The sequence below is a fragment of the Arachis hypogaea genome, chromosome 18 (assembly GCF_003086295.3).
Source record: "Arachis hypogaea cultivar Tifrunner chromosome 18, arahy.Tifrunner.gnm2.J5K5, whole genome shotgun sequence".
NCBI classification, from domain to species: Eukaryota; Viridiplantae; Streptophyta; class Magnoliopsida; order Fabales; family Fabaceae; genus Arachis; species Arachis hypogaea.
The window spans coordinates 45,736,979-45,759,873 of record NC_092053.1 but is presented as its reverse complement, the minus strand read 5'-3'; the positions used below and the strand labels follow the sequence as shown (position 1 = coordinate 45,759,873).

General features: G+C 37.1%; 1 long non-coding RNA gene across 1 annotated transcript; it reads left to right on the top strand.

Annotated features, from left to right (window-relative positions):
* Positions 1 to 3,965: 3,965 nt before the first annotated feature.
* Positions 3,966 to 8,023, top strand: LOC112771960 (uncharacterized). The gene is made up of 4 exons (XR_003187286.2): positions 3,966 to 4,421; positions 4,510 to 4,612; positions 4,796 to 4,914; positions 7,823 to 8,023. It is a non-coding gene; the product is annotated as an uncharacterized lncRNA (long non-coding RNA).
* Positions 8,024 to 22,895: the final 14,872 nt, after the last annotated feature.

The window sequence follows — 22,895 nt, the reverse complement described above, 5'->3', positions numbered from 1 at the left end:
CATGAGGACATGCTATTGTTTAAGTGTGGGGAGGTTGATAAACCCATATTTTATGATGTATTTTATGCTCAATTTAAGTGATCTATTCAATCCTTCACCCACTTATTCATGTAAATTGCAAGGTTTTACTTTCCCTTCCTTATTTTATGATATATGTGAAAAACATGTTTTCTATGCTTTAAAAATATTAATTTTAATTAGCCTTTATTACCGTTCGATGCCGTGATTTGTGTGTTAAGTATTTTCAGATCTCACAGGGCAGGAATAGCTTAAAGGACAAAAAGGAAACATACAAAAATGGAAGGAAAACACAAAAATGGAGTTTTGAAGAAAAGGCAGCGATGCGAACGCATGGACGACGCGAACGCGTGCCTAGCGCGAAAATGCAGTGACGCGAATGCGTAGATGATGCGGACGCGCGCCTTGAGAAGAACGCAATTGACGCGAACGCGTGACCGACGCATACGCGTGACAAGGAAAACTCCCAGATGACGCGAACGCGTGACAGACGCCACGTACAGGAATTTGCAGAAAATGCCCCCAGCGATTTCTGGACCCTTTTTCGGTCCAAATCCAAACTAGAAGTATAGAATATAAGCCAGAGAATGGAGGAATCAAAAGATACATGTAGAACAACTTAGTGATAGATACAATATTCATAATTATTAGGATTAGATGTAGTTTTAGAGAGAGAGGTTCTCTCCTCTCTCTTAGGATTTAGCATTAGCTAGGATTCCTTTTATTTTATTTTATGATTACTACTTCAATGCCAGGTTCTATGTTCCTTTAAATTAATGTTTCTCTTCTATTTTTATTTATTTATTCTAATACTTTTACTTGTTAATGTTCATTATTGATTTACAAACTTTTCCTATTAGGATTTGAATTTACGTTTAAATACAACTTGAGGTATTTCAGATTAATGATTGTTTTATTATGTTTATGAATGGTTTCAATTCAATTTAGATTCATTTTCCCTTTTTGGCTTTGGTTAAGTAATTAGCAACACTTGAGTTATCAAACTCAGCTGTTGATTGAAATTGGAATTCTTTGTTGATTAATTTGTACTCCAATAACTCTAGTTTTCCCATAGGAGTTGACTAGGACCTGAGGATCTAATTAATTTATCTACTTGACTTTCCTTTGTTTAGCAAGGGTTAATTAAAAGTGGGAGCAGAATCCAATTCTTTTCACACCTGATAAGGATAACTAGGATAGGACCTCAATTTCTCATACCTTACAAAGAGATTTTTATACTTATTAAATTATTTTTCTTGTCATTTAATTTACTTGTTCCTTATTTAAAAATCCAAAAATATACTTTTACTCATAACCAATAATAAATCATAATGCCCTGCAATTCCTTGAGAGACGACCCGAGGTTTCAATACTTCAGTTATTGTTCTGAGGGTTACCTGAAACTGTAGGTCGATCTCGGACGAGATCTTCTGTGCTGGTCAGAGCTGACGTGTCCGGCTGGTGGATGGCGGCCGGAGCGGCCGTGTCCGACTTGTTGGATTGACTATGTTGCTGATCCTTTGTCACCGGAGGGTGGTGGAACCTGCAAGGGACTCCGATGCTTATGTTAGCAAGGGTATTAAACAAGTTTTTAGTAGAATCAGAGTATGAGTTATACCTGGGTGCTCCAGTGTATTTATAGTAGTGTGGAGTGACCTTTTTAGATAAGATAAGTTAGTTATCTTATCTTTGGGTGAGGTCATCTTATCTTCAAGGGAACCACCCTTATCTTTGTAGGCTTGGGCCACTTTTGGATTTGGGTTGTGTTCCTCTATCTGGGCCCTTTATTGGGCTTCCCTGGTGAGTTGACCGAGCTCTTTGAGAGGAGGTCAGATAGTCTGACTGGAAAGAGGTCGGTCGCCTTGTCGCTAAACATCCTAGGTCGGATAGCTCAACCCAGGGTATGAACAGTGCCCCTGCTCGAGCTCGGTCTTTCTTTCTAGGTCGAGTCTTAGTTTTAGGACTTTGATCCTTCTCTGGTGAAGCCGAACTCGGGCATTTTTTCGACTTCATCTTTGTAGATTTCTTCTTTTTTGAATGCAGAACGTTTTCTTTTGCTTCTTCTTAAAAGCACGCGCTTTTGCATTAGCGCTCTTAGCCTTGGGAATATGCGAGGGTATAATATCCTCATGATGCCAGGGCATTTTGGCCAGTTTCACTGACCTTTTCTTTATGGTTTTAGGGTAGTTTCATGCACTTTCTTAGGAAATAAGCAAGTTTTGGGTAGAATTTCACTTACATCTTGATTCAAGCTAACATTGTGATTTTTATATGAATTCATGAGAATTATGCATGAATTGAATGACAAATTGGAAGATGCATGTCTCATAACTTGGACTAGAACTTTGATGCACTTTATTGCTTGATTTCAGGACAAAGGAAGCAAGGAAGAACCACGTTAGCAGCCATGTTAGTCTAACTAACATGACCTCTAACGTGGAAGGGGAGCTAGCTTGCAACGTTAATGAGAAAAGTAATCGCCAATAACGTCCTCGAAGACATCATAGCCCACGTTAATTACCAGATTAACTACATTAACGTGGAAGAAGAAAATGAAGCCAACGTTAGTGACACTCACCTTTGTCATTAACGTTGGACCAAGCTCATATTGGCCACGTTAAGAGCCATGTTAACTTAGTTAACGTGGACTCTAATGTGGGGAAACAAAAGAATGACCAACGTTAGTGACACTCACCTTTGTCACTAACGTTGAGCTAAGCCACTTTGAGCCACGTTAGTTGCCACGTTAACTCAGTTAACGTGGACTCTAATGTGGAGGGAGCAAAGAATCGCCAACGTTAGTGACACTTACCTTTGTCACTAACGTTGGGATGAGCCACTATGAGCCACATTAACTCACACGTTAACTACATTAATGTGGAAGCTAACGTGAGTAAAAGGGATGATGAGCCAACGTTAGTGACACTCACCTTTGTCACTAACGTTGGAGATGGCTAGCAATACCACGTTAGAAGCCACGTTAACTGTAACATCCAAGCATTTTTGAAAATCTAAATATAAATAAATTATGATTTTATCTTATTAAGTTTAAACTTTATAATTTTAAAAATTATTTTATTAGAACTAATTAAATAGATTCGGAGATAGTTTTATTTTGAATCAATTAATATTCTTAAGTAATTTTATTATAATGGAATATTTTGTATAATTTTAGTAATTAAAAAATAAGAAAGAATTGTATAATTTAATTTAAGTAACTTTTATTCTGAAAAGGTTACGATTTATTTTATTGATTTGATATGTTATTTTTATAAATTAATCAATTGAGAGTAATTAAATTAGTTTACTAATATTTGGAGTTAATTCAATTAATATTCTTGTGTAAATTTTTATAGTTGGTTATTTTATATATTTTGAAAATTGTATAATTTAATTTAAATAATTTCTATTATGGATAAATTATGGTTTATTTTATTAGTTTGAGCTCCTAGAGATTAATTCATTAGGAATGATTAAACGGATTTTTGTAAATACTTTAAGTATAAGTCAATTAATATTTATGTACAACTTTTATTTTAACTAGTTATTTTATATAAATTGAAATTAAAGTTATAACGAAAACATAATGAAAGGTCATATAATTTGATTTAGGTAATTGATATTTCGAGTTTAACCGTATTTTATAAAATGTGATTAGTATGCTTGTTTTATAATTTAAATTAGAAATAATTATTTGAGCTCGTTAATAGATTGATAGATAAAATCTTATGCGTTTTGAAAGTAATCTTTATAGTATTATATTTGAATCTTAAATTGTTATTCTATCTCAGGTATTTTATAAAAGTTATGTTACTTGTATATATATTTTTCCTAGTTTTATGTTTCTTATTTTATACGTACCGTTATTATCTAACACGTATACTCGCTGACCAATCACGCACCGACACATGTACTTCACACTCGTTTATGAGTTATTGGGCCACGCTTATTGTTTCCTCACCACTCATTTACGGTTAAACTCCTACCACATTACGCAATACATATCACAGAAGGAAAAAAAAGGGGGAACAGAGAAGAAGCAAAGGGAAATGAAAAACTGAGGAAAGGGAGAAGAGGGATCAGGGAAGCACCACGAAGAACAGAGAGACGTGCGCGATCGAGGGAGAAGGTAGCGTTGCCACCATGCCTCATCATCGTCGCTGAAGCTCTCCTTGCCACTATCAACGCCATTTAGGGCAGAAGAGAAGAGGAAGAATGACAGAGAAAAGAGATTGGAGCTGCTACAGGAACGGCGGTTCCTGCTTCTAACCTCTGCTCTTTTGATTTCTGGAGCTACCGTGGGTGGAGCTTGTCATCAAAGGAAGCAAGCTGCCGCCACCAACTCTTAATTAAGCCAGTATCCTCCTCTTTGTTCTGATTCCAATTTTCCCATTTTTGAAACTGTAACACTCTCACCCTTACTCTGATTATACTTTGTTTCTCTTCCATGTACTTGTTTTAATCATGGTTGCCTATATCTTTGTTGCTCAGCCCTTTTTTGGCTCCTATTCCCTGCTACAATTAGGTCGAGTGTTGAAGCTGGTGCTGCCATGGGACGGTTGAAGCTGTTACTGATTCTGAATTTGCTATCTGGGTACTGGTCTTATCTTCTCCTTAGGGTTGATCTATTTACACATTTTGTTTTGTCACTGCTGTGGTTGCCATGTTCTGGTTTTAATTCTATCTTAGTTCTTGCTTTGTCTTGAATCCCTAGAGCTGAAATTACTTTTGATTCCTATCCAATTTGAATCCTCTATTTTACTGCAACCATGGTCAGTGCTGCGAAGGCTAATGTTGTTGCTGTTCCGGTTGTGGTTGCGTGAGAGTTACCGCTGCTGCCCTGAAACTAGAAGAGAAGAGAGTTGTTACGTTAAAGTATGCGATTGCGACATCGAGGTAGGGGGTTTAAAACGATTTCAATTTAAGAATGCCTACAAGGTTTATTGAATAACTGCAAATAGATTTAATAGATGTGAGTAATTGATTGATTATGTGAATATTGAATCGTGGCTGAAATTGTGATTGGAATGGTTGAGATTGTGATTTGGAATTGTTGATTGGTGATATTGATTGATTATGTAGATTGGGAATAGTTTGATGACTTATTGTTGAGAATTACTAAATTTTAATGGGTTATGTTGGATTTGTTGCTGTTGAGCTATTATTTAGTATATTGTAATGTTAATGAGCTTGGTTGGTGGTTGATTTGGAATTGGTTTTGAGGGGTATTGAAGAATTGGATTTTGAACACTAAATGGTTTGCTGAAAATCAGGTTCTCTTGAAATTAAACGGCAACTTTGAAAGTGAATCAGTGACTCTACAATGACTGAAATGATAAGAATTTAAGTGTTAATGATATTATATTAAGTGTAATTGTGAAAACTCAATTTTGAAGGTTTCGTATCAACTAAAGAATTAGTTATGATTTTTCAAAGTTGAATTCTAAAATCTGATTTTCTGCATAATTTCTAAACTGAGTCAGCAACTTTGAAAAGCTATAACTAATTCTGTAATTATCGGAATTGCGTGGAACCAAGTCCGGATTAAACATAAGGATAAAAGGAACTAAAATGGTGAATTTGAGACTTTTTCATTAAGTTTATGATTTATGGTGAATTTTTGAATTAGGGATGTCAAATCTGGTTTTTCTGCAGAACGTTTAACACAGCAGCAACTTGTTTCCTCTATTAAAATTTCTGCAGCTTGAATTTTGAATTGAAACAAATTTTAAATGAAACTTTGGTCTTAATACTTTAATTTCATAAAAATTTAGAATTGTTAGAGTTGTGGTTTTAAAGATATGAATTTTTAAATTAAGATGTATTATGCAGTAAAAGTCAGGTTTTGTTTTCTAAGTCAGTAACTTTGAGACTTTATAATTTTTAATTCTGGAATGATATTAAAATGCAACCAATTGGAGGTGAAATTTGAGTATGTTTAGTACTTATGATTCAAATTTCAGGGTTTTCCATGTTTTAATAAGTGAGTTATGGGACTTGGAAGAGGTTGTGTTTAATGATTTGTAAAACAGAATTCTGCAGAAAATTACCTAACTTCCAAGCTACGTAACTCCTTCATTAAAATTGGTATGACCCTGGAACTAATTGAGAAAGAAATTTGGGTAAGTTAAGTTTAACCACATTAATTTTGAAGGTGTTTGGATTTAATTTGGATTTTATATGAAATTTCAAATGTTGTATGCTGCTGCTGTCTTCTGGTTTTAAAATACTGCAGAGCAGTCACGGTTTTTTTTATATTCCCGAAGCTAGAGTCAGCAAAAAATTATGATTTTTGATTTAATATAAAGCTTAATCCGAGACGGTCGCATGGATATAAATTTTGCGTGATTCCGAATTCATTTGATATTTTAAAAACAAATTGGAAATCAGGCTGCCAGGTTGGGTTGACAATTATTTTGGATATGGAATTTAAGAAATAGATTTTCTATACTATTATCAAATATTTTTGAGAATATATATTGTTGTGGCAACTGCTGAAAGAGGCTGATGAAATGTTGAGAAAGAAGGAATCCATAAGGGTGGCTAAGTCCTATTTTTAAAGGAGATTATGTCCAAATTTTTATAAAAGTAAAAGGACTTAATCAAAATGAATACTTGAGACTTGTTTAACGATAATAACTTTACTGATTCTTTTGAGAAAATATATTTGGTTTATAAAATTGCTAGCAAGGACATGGGTTTTGTCCCGCTTGCATATTTACAATTACAAAAGAGTAAAGAGATAAAGAGAAAAAGAGTAATATAGATACAGATGAAAGAGTATTCAGAGAAAAGTAAAGAGATACAGAGAACAGAACAACTAGAGTAGAGTAAAGAGATGCAGAGAAAAGAGAAACCAGAGCAAAGTAAAGAGATATTTGTATATATATATATATATATATATATATTAGTTGCTTGATGCAACCCAGAGCTATATTTAATATATATTAGTTGCTTAATGCAACCCAGAGCCTCTGTAGGGAAACTAAGTTACCTACAGCCATTTTCTGCTTCCCCAGATTAGAGCAGAGTATATATATTTTCCTGCAGTAAGCAGAGGCTGTCTCAAATGAGCGGCTATTATCATATGCGCATTTATTTAGGAACGGAAAATCGTATTCGGGAAATCGGGATTACTCGTGACCGGATAAATGTCGGGATTGCGGGCAGCCAACCGACACATGAGCTCATGGCCTGTACTAGGACTAGACATTCATCATATGCATCTATGTGACATTGTTTGGGTGTGTATATTGTAATTGATTTGCCTATGTGAGTAATTCTGTTTAACTACTAATTGCTATACTTGATGTAATTGCTCTTGATTGTGTTTGAATCTCTTTACTTGTGTTTGTATCTGATTGGCTGGGTTGTAGTGAATTGGGTGTTGATTGAATTGCTTGGGCCTAAGGCCGTGATTGGTTTGTGTTTGAGGTTTAGTAAAGTATGAAAGATTAAGCTGGTTCAGCATAGACTTAATGAACCTATGCTTGGAACAAATTAGTCATTCATACAGTCTAGGAAAACTTTTAAGAAGTATATAAAGAAAAATATGAGTTTAGGATTTTGGATAATTAATTGATGCTTCTAAAGAAGGTTTTAGATTTTGGAATGTTGAGCCATTGGTTTTCAAAAGAAGTTTATATAAGGCGAGCGATGAATACTGCGACTGAAAGTAGTTTTCTTTTCAATGTCTCTAAATGAAATTAACTATTTACGCTTTATTCTTTACTTTCATGGCATTCTCTACCTCTACTGAGAACATGTGGTTTGGTTCTCACCCCCAAATTTTCCACCCTTTCAGTGACACAGGTTTGAAGATGCAATATGAAGCTGCAAGTGATTAGTAGGCTTTCTTTATGGTTTTAATTGCTTTCATAGAGTCCCCTCGCTCTTGTCCTTTGAGGTTTTATTTTAACAGAGGAGTAGGTGTTGTATTTGGGTTTATATGACTTCTTATGTATAAAAATTGCTATTAATAATACTTATGTGATTGTTATTATTATTTGCAATGTTTATCCTTGATACATGTCTTTAATGAATAAAAACAAAAATTTCTGGAATTTTCTTAAAATTGAAACGCGAACTCGATACAAAGGCTCGATAATTAAGTAGTTAATACTAGATAAGGTTACGTAATGTTCTTTCTAGTGGAAATACCCTGACTTAAGCAAGGTATTTTGCTGGAAGGGATGTTACAATATGGTATTAGAGCAGTCCTTCCTGTAGAGCCTTGGGAGTGGACTGACTATGCTTCATTTGCATACTCTGAGTGTCTGTCATGCTTTATGGTGCACGAATTATGAATCACACTTTTCACAACTCGTACCACTGACCAGCAAGTGCACTGGGTCATCCAAGTAATACCTCACGTGAGTAAGGGTCGAATCCCACGGGGATTGTTGGTTTGAAGCAATCTATGGTTATCTTGTAAATCTTAGTCAGGAAGTCAATTATGTTTATCAGTTGAATTGCAAATAAACAATAGAGCATGGATTAAAGGTTACTTGTTATGCAATAATGGAGAATATGTTGGAGTTTTGGAGATGCTTTGTCTTCTGAATCTCTGCTTTCCTCTGTCTTCTTGTTCACGCACGCACGTCCTCCTATGGCAAGCTGTGTGTTGGTGGATCACCGTTGTCAATGGCTACCTTCCATCCTTCCAGTGAAAACTACGCTCACGCGCTCTGTCACAGCACGGCTAATCACCGGTTGGTTCTCGATCCGGTTGGAATAGGATTTACTATCCTTTTGCGTCTGTCACTAACGCCCAGCCTTCAGGAGTTTGAAGCTCGTCACAGTCATTCAATCCTTGAATCCTACTCAGAATACCACAGACAAGGTTTAGACTTTCCGGATTCTCAGGAATGCCGCCATCAGTTCTAGCTTATACCACGGAGATTCAGATTAAGGAATCTAAGAGATACTCACTCAATCGTATATAGAACGGAGGTGGTTGTCAGGCACACGTTCATGATTTGAGGAAGGTGATGAGTGTCACAGATCATCACCTCCATCACAGTTAAGCGCAAATGAACATCTTAGATAGGAACAAGCGTGTTTGAATGGAAAACAGAAATACTTGCATTAATTCATCGAGACACAGCAGAGCTCCTCACCCCCAACAATAGGATTTAGAGACTCATGCCGTCAGAGAATACAAAGTTTTGATCTAAAATGTCATGAGATGCAAAATAAGTCTCTAAAAGTTGTTTAAATACTAAACTAGTAGCCTAGGTTTACAAAAAATGAGTAGACTATGATGGGTGATGCAGAGATCCACTTCTGGGGCCCACATGGTGTGTGCTGGGTCTGAGATTTAAGCAAGTCACGTGCAGAGGCCATTTGTGGAGTTGAACGCCAGTTTTTGTGCCAGTTTGGGCGTTCAACTCTAGCTTTTGATCCTTTTTTGGCGCTGGACGCCAGAATTGGGCGAGAACTGGCGTTGAACGCCAGTTTACGTCATCTATCCTTGTGCAAAGTATGGACTATTATATATTGCTGGAAATCCCTGGATGTCGACTTTCCAATGCAATTGGAAGCATGCCATTTCGAGTTTTGTAGCTCCAGAAAATCTACTTTGAGTGCAGGGAGGTCAGAATCCAACAGCATCAGCAGTCCTTTTTCAGCCTGAATCAGATTTTTGCTCAGCTCCTTCAATTTCAGCCAGAAAAATACCTGAAATTACAGAAAAACACACAACTCATAGTAAAGTCCAGAAATATAAATTTTTCCTAAAAACTAATGGAAATAGACTAAAAACTAACTAGAACATACTCAAAACTATATGAAATTAACCCCAAAAAGCGTATAAAATATCCGCTCATCACAACACCAAACTTAAACTGTTGCTTGTCCTCAAGCAACTAGACAAATAAAATAGAAGACTAATAGGTTGAGAAGCAATAATATCTCAGAGTTTTTGAATGAAGCTCAGATTCTAATTAGATGAGCGGGACTAGTAGCTTTTTGCTTCTGAACAGTTTTGGCATCTCACTTTATCCATTGAAGCTCAGAGTGATTGGCATCTATAGGAACTCAGAATTCAGATAGTGTTATTGATTCTCTTAGTTCATTGTGATGATTCTTGAACACAGCTTCTTTATGAGTCTTGGCCGAGGCCCTAAGCACTTTGTTTTCCAGTATTACCACCGGATACATAGATGCCACAGACACATAACTGGGTGAACCTTTTCAGATTGTGACTCAGCTTTGCTAAAGTCCCCAATTAGAGGTGTCCAGAGTTCTTAAGCACACTCTTCTTTTTGCATGGACCTTGACTTTAACCGCTCAGTCTCAAGTTTTCACTTGACACCTTCACGCCACAAGCACATGGTTAGGGACAGCTTGGTTTAGCCGCTTAGGCCAGGATTTTATTCCCTTAGGCCCTCCTATCCACTGATGCTCAAAGCCTTGGGATCCTTTTTATTACCCTTGCCTTTTGGTTTTAAGGGCTATTGGCTTTTTGCTCTTGCCTTTTGGTTTTAAGAGCTTTGGCTTTTTCTACTTGCTTTCTCTTTTTCTTTCTCTATATATATATTTTTTTTTTCTGCAAGCTTTGTTCTTTGCTGCTTTTTCTTGCTTCAAGAATCATTTTTATGATTTTTCAGATTATCAATAACCTGTCTCATGTTCATCATTCTTTCAAGAGCCAACATATTTAACAGTCTTAAACAACAAATTCAAAAGACATATGCACTGTTCAAGCATTCATTCAGAAGACAGAAAGCATTGCCACCACATTTAACTAATTAGAATTTCTCTTATTAAAACTCGAAATTTTATTGTCTCTTATTCAAAAGATCTACTATTTTATTCATGTTTGCTGATGATGAGAAAAAATAAACTATAGCTTAATTGGAGATAAAATCAAAATAGATACTAATTACTACTATATGACTTCTAAGGTAAACTTCTATAAAGACACTATCACAGAGTTAAGGCAGAAATTGGAAATTAACAACCTTTATTCTGGGAGAACGGGGGTTCCTCTGATCCTTGGGGTGCTTGGTCCTACAAGAGAAGACTTTTGGCGCTTCAATTCCCTTAAGTCACGCCCCTGCTCCTCTTGTTCTTTAAGCATATAGGTCAGCATTTGACTGTGTTCCTTCTGTTATTTTATTATTTGCTCCATAGCTTCCCGTATCTTGGTAACGGACGTCTCAAGATACTCCCAGTATTTAGATTGAGGGATCTCTGGTAGGAATTCCTGTGCTCTCTTCTTGATGGGATCCTCCTGTGCTTGTTGTTTTTCCATTGATGCTTTGGTGATTGGCTTTTCAATTAGGATATACTCAGTTATTCCCATCCTTACTCCAGCGTCCTTGCAGAGTAGAGAAATCACGCTTGGATAAGCCAACCTGGCCTCTTTAGAATTTTTATTAGCAATTTTGTAGAGTTCAGTTGAAATCAGCTGATGAACCTCCACTTCCTTTCCCATCATGATGCAATGGATCATCACTTCTCTTTTAACTGTGACTTCAGAACGGTTGCTAGTGGGCAACAGAGAACGCCCAATGAAGTCCAGCCATCCTCTGGCGACTGGTTTGAGATCTTCTCTCTTGAGTTGATTTGGGACACCCTTTGTGTTGGTGGTCCACCTGGCTCCAGGGATACATATGTCCTCTAGAATCTTATCCAGGTCAATGTCTGCTCTCATCATCCTCCTGTTGAAGGAGTCTGGATCATCCTTTAGCTGAGGTAGCTTTAAGATCTCTCTGATCTTGTCAGGGGTGGTATGAACAATCTTTCCTCTGACCATGGTCCGAAATTCATAGAAGGCAGTTCCAGATAGTTTTTGCTTGTCAGTCTGCCACATATTAGCATAGAACTCCTGGACCATGTTCCTTCCTACTTTCGTTTCAGGATTAGCTAGGACTTCCCAGTTCCTGATTCGAATTTGCTCCTGGATCTCCGGATATTCATCTTCTTTCAAATCGAATCTAACTTCCGGGATCACTGATCTTAGACCCATTACTTTAAGATAATGGTCTGAATGTTCTTTAGATAAGAACTTCCCTTGATTCCAAAGTGGTTTTGGAATGCTCTCTTTCTTGCCTCTTGGAGTGGGTTATTTTCCTTTAGGAGCCATGCTCTTAGTGATCTCGGATAAACACACCAAACTTAGAGGTTTGCTTGTCCTCAAGCAAAAGAAAAGAAAGGAGAGGGATAGAAGGAGAGCTAGGTGCAATTGTTGATGGAGGAGGAGGGAGGCCGAACCCAAATTTAAAGGGATGGGGGGGTGGGTTTTCGAAAAATTGGAAAAGATAAGATAAAAAATTGAGTTGAAAAAGATAAGATAGAAGATATAGTTTAATTTTGAAAAGATATGATAGATTTTTGAAAAAGATAAATCTGAATTTTGAAAAAGATAATATGAAGATTTGAAAAAGATATGGATTAGTTGAAAAGATTTTTGAGTGAAAAAGATAGATTTGTTTTCAGAAAAGATTTGAAAAGAGTTTGGATTGAATTTGGAAAGAGGGATTTTTAGAAATTAAGGATTTTAGAAATCAGGGTTCTTAACATGTTCATGTAAAAATCATGCATTGAAACATAAAATTTGAAATTAAAATGGAAATACGTGTGGAAAATGAATTTGGCTCCTCCCTGCTGTCCTGGCGTTTGAACGCCCAAACACTGCCTGTTTTGGGCGTTCAGCGCCCAAATGCTGCTCTCCTGGGCGTTCAACGCCCCAGCTGCTGCCATTACTGGCGTTCAACACCCAGTGGGTGCCCCTTTCTGGCGTTGAACGCCCAGATTGCTACCATTACTGGCGTTCAACGCCCAGTGGATGCCCATTTTGGGCGTTGAACGCCCAAAATATACTTTTACTGGCATTTTCTTGCCAGTGAGCTCTTTTTCTCTGTTTTGTGTGCCGAGGTCTTCTGTAAATGATTATTTACCTTGTTGTCAATGAACTCTATATAAACAAATAAAAATAAAAATAGAAATAGGGCAAAATGCTTAGAGGATTGTTGCCCCATGGATGGGTTGCCTCCCAGCAAGCGCTTCTTTATTGTTTTTAGCTGGACCTTGCTGAGCTCTTAATCCAGCTTCAGCCTTGAGCATTCTTGCTCAATGTTGCCTTCAAGATAATGCTTGATTCTCTGTCCATTGACAATGAACTTCTTATCAGAAACAATATCTTGAAGCTCCACATAACCATATGGTGATACACTTGTAATCACGTATGGTCCCCCCCACCGGGATTTTAGTTTCCCGGGGAATAGCCTGAGTCTAGAGTTAAACAACAGGACCTTCTGTCCTGGTTCAAAGATTCTAGATGACAGCTTTCTGTCATGCCATTTTTTTGATTTTTCTTTATAAAGCTTGGCATTTTCGAAAGCTGTGAATCTGAATTCCTCTAGCTCATTTAGCTGGAGCAATCGTTTTTCACCTGCTAATTTGGCATCAAAGTTTAGGAATCTAGTTGCCCAGTAGGCTTTATGTTCCAGTTCCACGGGCAGGTGACATGCCTTACCATAAACGAGTTGGTATAGAGATGTCCCTATGGGGGTTTTGAATGCTGTCCTGTAAGCCCACAGAGCATCATCCAAGCTTCGTGCCCAATCCTTTCTACGGGTATTTACTGTCCGTTCCAGGATTCTCTTTAATTCTCTGTTAGAGACTTCAGCTTGCCCATTGGTTTGTGGATGATACGGAGTGGCCACCTTGTGGCGAATTCCATACCGAACCATGGCAGTGTAAAGCTGTTTATTACAGAAGTGAGTGCCCCCATCACTGATTAGTACTCTAGGGACACCAAACCTGCTAAAGATATGTTTCTGGAGGAACTTCAGCACTGTTTTAGTATCATTGGTGGGTGTGGTGATAGCCTCAACCCATTTTGATACATAGTCAACTGCCACCAGAATATAAGTGTTTGAGTATGATGGTGGGAAAGGTCCCATGAAATCAATTCCCCATACGTCAAACAAATCAATTTCCAAGATTCCTTGTTGAGGCATGGCGTAACCATGAGGCAGATTACCAGCTCTTTGGCAACTGTCACAATTACGTACAAACTCTCGGGAATCTTTATAGAGTGTGGGCCAATAGAAGCCACATTGGAGGACCTTGGTGGCTGTTCGCTCACCTCCGAAATGGCCTCCATATTGAGATCCGTGGCAATGCCACAGGATCCTCTGTGCTTCTTCTTTAGGCACACACCTATGGATAATTCCGTCTGCACATCTCTTAAAGAGGTAAGGTTCATCCCACAGGTAATACTTTGCATCAGTAATTAATTTCTTCTTTTGTATCCTGTTGTACTCCTTGGGTATGAACCTTGCAGCTTTATAGTTTGCAATATCGGCAAACCATGGTGCTTCCTGAATGGCAAATAAATGCTCATCAGGAAACGTCTCAGAGATCTCAAGAAAGGGGAGGGACGTCCCTTCCACTGGCTCTAACCAGGACAGATGATCAGCCACTTGGTTCTCTGTCCCTTTTCTGTCTCTTATTTCTATATCAAACTCTTGCAGAAGCAATACCCATCTGATGAGCTTGGGTTTTGAATCCTGTTTTGTGAGTAGATATTTAAGAGCAGCATGGTCAGTATACACAATCAATTTTGATCCTACTAGGTATGATCTGAACTTGTCAATGGCGTAAACCACTGCAAGTAATTCTTTTTCTGTGGTTGTGTAATTTTTCTGGGCATCATTTAGAACGCGACTGGCATAATAAATGACATGCAGAAGCTTGTCATGCCTCTGTCCCAATACTGCACCAATGGCATGATCACTGGCATCACACATTAGCTCAAATGGTAACGTCCAGTTTGGTGCAGAAATGACTGGTGCTGTGATCAGCTTAGCTTTCAGCGTTTCAAACGCCTGCAAGCACTCTGTGTCAAACACAAATGGCGTGTCAGCAGCTAGCAGATTGCTCAGAGGTTTTGCGATTTTTGAAAAATCCTTTATAAACCTCCTATAGAATCCTGCATGCCCCAGAAAGCTGCTGATCGCCTTAACATTGGCAGGTGGTGGTAATTTTTCAATTACCTCTATTTTTGCTTGATCCACCTCTATTCCCTTGTTTGAGATTTTATGCCCAAGGACAATTCCTTCAGTCACCATGAAGTGACATTTTTCCCAGTTTAAAACTAGGTTGGTCTCTTGGCATCTTTTCAGAACAAGTTTCAGGTGATCAAGACAGGAGCTGAATGAGTCTCCATATACTGAGAAGTCATCCATGAAGACTTCCAGAAAGTTTTCCACCATATTAGAGAAAATAGAGAGCATGCATCTCTGGAAGGTTGCAGGCGCATTACATAGCCCAAATGGCATCCTTCTATAAGCAAACACTCCGGATGGGCATGTGAATGTTGTTTTCTCTTGATCCTGGGGATCTACTGCAATCTGGTTATAGCCTGAGTAGCCATCCAAAAAGCAGTAATAATCATGACCTGCTAGTCTTTCTAGCATCTGGTCTATGAATGGTAAAGGAAAATGATCCTTTCTGGTGGCTGTATTGAGCCTTCTATAGTCAATACACATGCGCCACCCTGTAACTGTTCTTGTAGGAACCAGTTCATTTTTTTCATTATGAATCACTATCATGCCTCCCTTTTTTGGGACGACTTGGACAGGGCTCACCCAGGGGCTATCAGAAATAGGATAAATAATCCCAGCCTCTAATAGTTTGGTGACCTCTTTCTGCACTACTTCTTTCATGGCTGGATTTAGCCGCCGCTGTGGTTGAACCACTGGTTTGGCATTATCCTCCAATAAGATTTTGTGCATGCATCTAGCTGGGCTTATGCCCTTAAGGTCACCTATGGACCACCCAAGAGCTGTCTTGTGTGTCTGTAGCACTTGAATAATTGCTTCCTCTTCCTGTGAATTTAAAGCAGAGCTTATGATCACTGGAAAAGTGTCACCTTCTCCCAGAAATGCATATTTCAAGGATGGTGGTAATGGCTTGAGCTCGGGTTTAGGAGGTTTTTCCTCTTTCAGAAGAAAGTTCAGAGGCTCTTTCATGTCCCCTGAATCCTCCAAATCAGGCTGAACATCTTTAAAGATGTCTTCCAACTCTGATTCGAGACTCTCAGCCATGTTGATCTCTTCTACCAAAGAGTCAATAAGATCAACTTTCATACAGTCTGTTGATGTGTCTGGATGCTGCATGGCTTTGATAGCGTTCAACTTGAACTCATCATCGTTGACTCTCAGGGTTATTTCCCCCTGTTGGACGTCAATGAGGGATCGTCCAGTTGCTAGGAAGGGTCTTCCTAGAATGAGAGTAGCACTCTTATACTCCTCCAGTTCCAGCACAACAAAGTCAGTGGGAAAGGCGAATGGCCCAACTCTGACAATCATGTCCAAAATCACGCCTGATGGGTATTTAGTGGAACCATCAGCAAGTTGGAGACATATTCGGGTTGGTTTAACTTCTTCAGTTAAGCCAAGCTTCCTGATAGTGGATGCAGGTATTAGGTTGATGCTTGCCCCAAGATCGCATAAAGCTGTCTTGGTGCAATTATCTTCTAATATGCATGGTATCAGAAAGCTCCCAGGGTCTTTAAGCTTTTCAGGAAAGCTCTTCAGAATGACTGCACTGCATTCTTCAGTGAGGAGAACTCTTTCTGTTTCTCTCCAATCCTTTTTATGACTCAAGATCTCTTTCATGAACTTGGCATAAGAAGGTATTTGCTCAAGTGCTTCTGCAAATGGAATCTTTATTTCAAGAGTCCTGATATAATCTGTAAAGCGAGCAAATTGCTTATCCTGCTCCTCTTTCCGGAGTTTTTGAGGATAAGGTATCTTGGCTTTATATTCTTCAACCTTAGTTGCTGCAGGTTTATTGCCTACAGAAGTGGTTGAAGAAGCCTTTTTAGAGGGGTTGTTATCAGCATTTGTGTGTGTCTGATCCCTCACTGGCACTTGAGTGCCAGAGTTAGAAGCTGGAGTGAAACTGGACGCCAGCTCCTTGTCTGCTTCTGGCGTCTGAACGCCAGAACTGTGCCCATTTTGGGCGTTCAGCACCAGATCCTGCCCATTTTGGGCGTTCAACGCCAGATCCTTGCCCTTTTCTGGTGTTGAACGCCAGTCCTGCTGTATTTCTGGCGTTGAACGCCAGTTTTGGCCATGGTCTGGGCGTTCAGCGCCAGCCTTCCACCAATTTTCTGGTGCTTTAGCGCCAGAATTATTTTTCCCTGGGCTCTTACTGTCCTCAGGTGAATTTTGGGTGGTTTGCTCATTTCTTAGCTTTTTACTGCCTTGCGGTGGTGTATTTAATGTTTTCCCACTTCTTAGTTGAACTGCTTGGCATTCTTCTGCTATTTGCCTTGACAGCTGCTGCTTTGTTTGCTTAAACTGTTCGTCCATATGTGTATATTAGCCATCCTTGTCTCTTGTAACCTGTCTTTAAATTCGGCCAGCTGCTTTGTCAGAAAGTCCAATTGCTGATTGAATTCAATAGCTTGTTTCACAGGACTGAGTTCAGCAGTTACTATTTTAACCTCTTCATTCATGGAAGGGTTGCTGCTTAAGTACAGATGCTGATTCCTGGCAACTGTATCAATGAGCTCTTGAGCCTCTTCAATTGTCTTTCTCATGTGGATAAATCCACCAGCTGAGTAATCTAGAGACATCTGAGCTCCTTCTGCAAGCCCATAGTAGAAGATGTCTAACTGAACCCACTCTGAAAACATTTCAGAGGGGCATTTTCGTAGCATCTCTCTGTATCTCTCCCAGGCATCATAAAGAGATTCATTATCTCCTTGCTTGAAGCCTTGGATGTCCAGCCTTAGCTGTGTCATCCTTTTTGGAGGGAAATATTGATTCAGGAATTTTTATGTCAGCTGTTTTCATGTCTTTATGCTGGCCTTAGGTTGGTTATTTAACCACCTCTTAGCTTGATCTTTTACAGCAAATGGAAACAGTAATAGTTTGTAGACATCCTGATCTATTTCCTTATCATGTACTGTGTCAGCAATTTGTAAAAATTGTGCTAGAAACTCTGTAGGTTCTTCCTGTGGAAGACCGGAATACTGGCAGCTTTGCTGCACCATGATAATGAGCTGAGGATTCAACTCAAAGCTACTGACTCCAATGGAGGGTATGCAGATACTACTCCCATATGAAGCAGTAGAGGGGTTAGAATATGACCCCAGAGTCCTCCTGGATTGTTCATTTCCGCTTAGGTCCATGATGGAGAAAGGGAGATGATGTAAAACAAAAAAATATATTTTTATTTATTTATTTATTAATTTATTTCGAAAATAAAATAAATCAAAATTAAATAAATAAAAATGAGTAAAAGATTTTCGAAAAAGTGAGGAGAGAGAAAGTGGTTAGGAGATTTTGAAAAAGATATGATGATTTTTGAAAAAGGTTTTAAATTTTGAAATAAAAATCTGAATTTTTAAAGGAGAGAGAAAAACAATAAGATAACACAGGATTTAAAATTTTTAGATCTGAGGTTTCTTATTTTCGAAAATTTTGGGAGGGAAAAACACCAAGGAACACCAAACTTAAAAATTTTAAGATCAAGACACAAGGAAAACTTAAGAATACCTTGAAGATTCACAAGAACACGGGAACACAACGGAAGAACACCAAACTTAAAGTTTGGCATAGGAATTAATAGAAAAATTATTTTTTTGAAAAAGATTTTAAAAAGAAAATAAGGATTCTAAGATTCTAACACAACAATAAAAAGAGACTCTAAACAAAAAAGAGAAATTTTTCCTAATCTAAGCAACAAAATAAACCATTAGTTGTCCAAACTCGAACAATCCCCGGCAACAGTGCCAAAAACTTGGTGCACGAATTATGAATCACACTTTTCACAACTCGTACCACTGACCAGCAAGTGCACTGGGTCATCCAAGTAATACCTCACGTGAGTAAGGGTCGAATCCCACGGGGATTGTTGGTTTGAAGCAATCTATGGTTATCTTGTAAATCTTAGTCAGGAAGTCAATTATGTTTATCAGTTGAATTGCAAATAAACAATAGAGCATGGATGAAAGGTTACTTGTTATGCAGTAATGGAGAATATGTTGGAGTTTTGGAGATGCTTTGTCTTCTGAATCTCTGCTTTCCTCTGTCTTCTTGTTCACGCACGCACGTCCTCCTATGGCAAGCTGTGTGTTGGTGGATCACCGTTGTCAATGGCTACTTTCCATCCTTCCAGTGAAAACTACGCTCACGCGCTCTGTCACAGCACGGCTAATCACTGGTTAGTTCTCGATCCGGTTGGAATAGGATTTACTATCCTTTTGCGTCTGTCACTAACGCCTAGCCTTCAGGAGTTTGAAGCTCGTCACAGTCATTCAATCCTTGAATCCTACTCGGAATACCACAGACAAGGTTTAGACTTTTCGGATTCTCATGAATGCCGCCATCAGTTCTAGCTTATACCACGGAGATTCTGATTAAGGAATCTAAGAGATACTCATTCAATCGTATATAGAACGGAGGTGGTTGTCAGGCACACGTTCATGATTTAAGGAAGGTGATGAGTGTTACAGATCATCACCTCCATCACAGTTAAGCGCGAATGAACATCTTAGATAGGAACAAGCGTGTTTGAATGGAAAATAGAAATACTTGCATTAATTTATTGAGACACAGCAGAGCTCCTCACCCCCAACAATAGGGTTTAGAGACTCATGCCGTCAGAGAATACAAAGTTTTGATCTAAAATGTCATGAGATGCAAAATAAGTCTCTAAAAGTTGTTTAAATACTAAACTAGTAGCCTAGGTTTACAAAAAATGAGTAGACTATGATGGGTGATGCAGAGATCCACTTCTGGGGCCCACTTGGTGTGTGCTGGGGCTGAGATTTAAGCAATTCACGTGCAGAGGCCATTTGTGGAGTTGAACGCCAGGTTTTGTGCCAGTTTGGGCGTTCAACTCCAGCTTTTGATCCTTTTCTGGCGCTGGACGCCAGAATTGGGCAGAGAACTGGCGTTGAACGCCAGTTTACGTCATCTATCCTTGTGCAAAGTATAAACTATTATATATTGCTGGAAAGCCCTGGATGTCTACTTTCCAACTCAATTGGAAGCATGCCATTTCGAGTTCGATAGCTCCAAAAAATCCACTTTGAGTGCAGGGAGGTCAGAATCCAACAGCATCAGCAGTCCTTTTTCAGCCTGAATCAGATTTTTGCTCAGCTCCTTCAATTTCAGCCAGAAAAATACCTGAAATTACAGAAAAACACACAACTCATAGTAAAGTCCAGAAATATAAAATTTTCCTAAAAACTAATGGAAATAGACTAAAAACTAACTAGAACATACTCAAAACTATATGAAATTAACCCCAAAAAGCGTATAAAATATCCGCTCATCACTTTATAACTTGTTCTGATGACAAGAGTTTGTGTTTTATATGCATGACTGTCTGATGATTAACGCTATTAGTTTACCGTTGCATATCTTATGGTATCAAGTTTGGCCAACTTAATACTAATGATTTATGTATATGGAACACTAATTGGTTATCATAGACGAAATAGAAGTGATAGATTAACGCGAGTTACGAGGTTTTGGGGACGTTAGAAACTAAATTCTAGAGATTAGTTCCGTTTCGACGTATGCTCTTTATTCGTGCTTAGTGTTATCTCTTTCTATATTAATTGTATTGGAATTTCTAGTTTCTGATCTCTTTCTTGCTAACCTTGCATTATTATTCGTGCATGTCCTTGCTTGACTCTGTATCCGGTTGTTGTTTGAATCTTTTGAAACATTTATCCTCACCTTACAAACTCTATGCTCCTTGCTCTGAACTCTGATTTATTTCGATGCAACATACCATTTCTTGTAATTTCCTTCTTGAGTACTTGTTTCAGATTCTCTTTGAGAAAAATTTCAATTTAAATCTTTTCTTACTTGACTGTATCCACAACCCTTGCTTAAATTTTGATGGGATTGTTTTTAATTCAGCCTAGACTTTCTTACATAAACTCTGAAACTTCTGTATATAGTTTAATTTTGTTTAATTGTGATGCACCACTTATCTTTTATTGATTTATAGAAAATTTTATTTCAGAATCTATTCTTTAAATAGAAGCTGATTTTCTTCCAACTTTATTATTCTTATAGCTATTCTTACCTAATTATGTACTTAAGTATCCTTCAAGATTTTTAAAGAAAATATTTTGCCCTTAACATCAACCAAGCTTTAATTTACAAACCATGCATGATTTGTTTTGATTTAAAAATTAAATTGATATAACATATTATTTATACTAAGTTTAGTACTTTTGGAAATTGTTAGATTTATATATATTCTTTTTAAAAAGATAAACTAATTCCTTCTATTTCAAATTGAAGTTGTTCAAAATTGTTGTACTATTTTCCCTAATGATGTTCATATTGAAACTGTTCGATTCAAAATTTCTTCCTAAGTTTTGAACTAACTCCCTTTATACTCTATTTCATTGCTAATATATATCCTTGATTGTTGATGATTTCACGTATTCCTTTAAATTCTGGCGAAATACCATCTTGTTCAACTGAGAATTTGAGTATTCCTCCAATTTCAGCATAAACCTTTCGTGCCGTTTGTCTTTCTCTTCTCATGTTTCGTATTCCTTATATGCGCTAGTTCTTAGGGACACAATTCGTGCGTACGGAAAGTGAATCTGGTCAGTCTACGAAGTTATAAGGAGTTGTGGAGTTTTGAGGCGACGAGAGGAAGTGATCATGCTTTGTTAAGAGTTCTGAACGAACATTGTGCCTATTTAATTTTAGATTTTAAAATTTGGTTTGCATCAAATTATTTTATCAACTTTTACATTACCTAATATATTTTCTTTTGTGTTTGTGATATAATTTTCTTGGTACCTTTAAAATATTCAAAAGGGGATGTGAATATAAATCTTTTCTTCATCTTGTATCAATTTTCGAGGGCGAAAATTTTTGTAAGTTGGATAGAATGTAACATCCCGCATTTTTGAAAATCTAAATATAAATAAATTATGATTTTATCTTATTAAGTTTAAACTTTATAATTTTAGAAATTATTTTATTAGAACTAATTAAATAGATTCGGAGATAGTTTTATTTTGAATCAATTAATATTCTTAAGTAATTTTATTATAATGGAATATTTTGTATAATTTTAGTAGTTGAAAAATAAGAAAGAATTGTATAATTTAATTTAAGTAACTTTTATTCTGAAAAGGTTACGATTTATTTTATTGATTTGATATGTTATTTTATAAATTAATCAATTGAGAGTAATTAAATTAGTTTACTAATATTTGGAGTTAATTCAATTAATATTCTTGTGTAAATTTTTATAGTTGGTTATTTTATATATTTTGAAAATTATATAATTTAATTTAAATAATTTCTATTATGGATAAATTATGGTTTATTTTATTAGTTTGAGCTCCTAGAGATTAATTCATTAGGAATGATTAAATGGATTTTTGTAAATACTTTAAGTTTAAGTCAATTAATATTTATGTACAACTTTTATTTTAACTAGTTATTTTATATAAATTGAAATTAAAGTTATAATGGAAACATAATGAAAGGTCATATAATTTGATTTAGGTAATTGATATTTCGAGTTTAACCGTATTTTATAAAATGTGATTAGTATGCTTGTTTTATAATTTAAATTAGAAATAATTATTTGAGCTCGTTAATAGATTGATAGATAAAATCTTATGCGTTTTGAAAGTAATCTTTATAGTATTATATTTGAATCTTAAATTGTTATTCTATCTCAAGTATTTTATAAAAGTTATGTTACTTGTATATATATTTTTCCTAGTTTTATGTTTCTTATTTTATACGTACCGTTATTATCTAACACGTATACTCGCTGACCAATCACGCACCGACACACGTACTTCACACTCGTTTATGAGTTATTGGGCCACGCTTATTGTTTCCTCACCACTC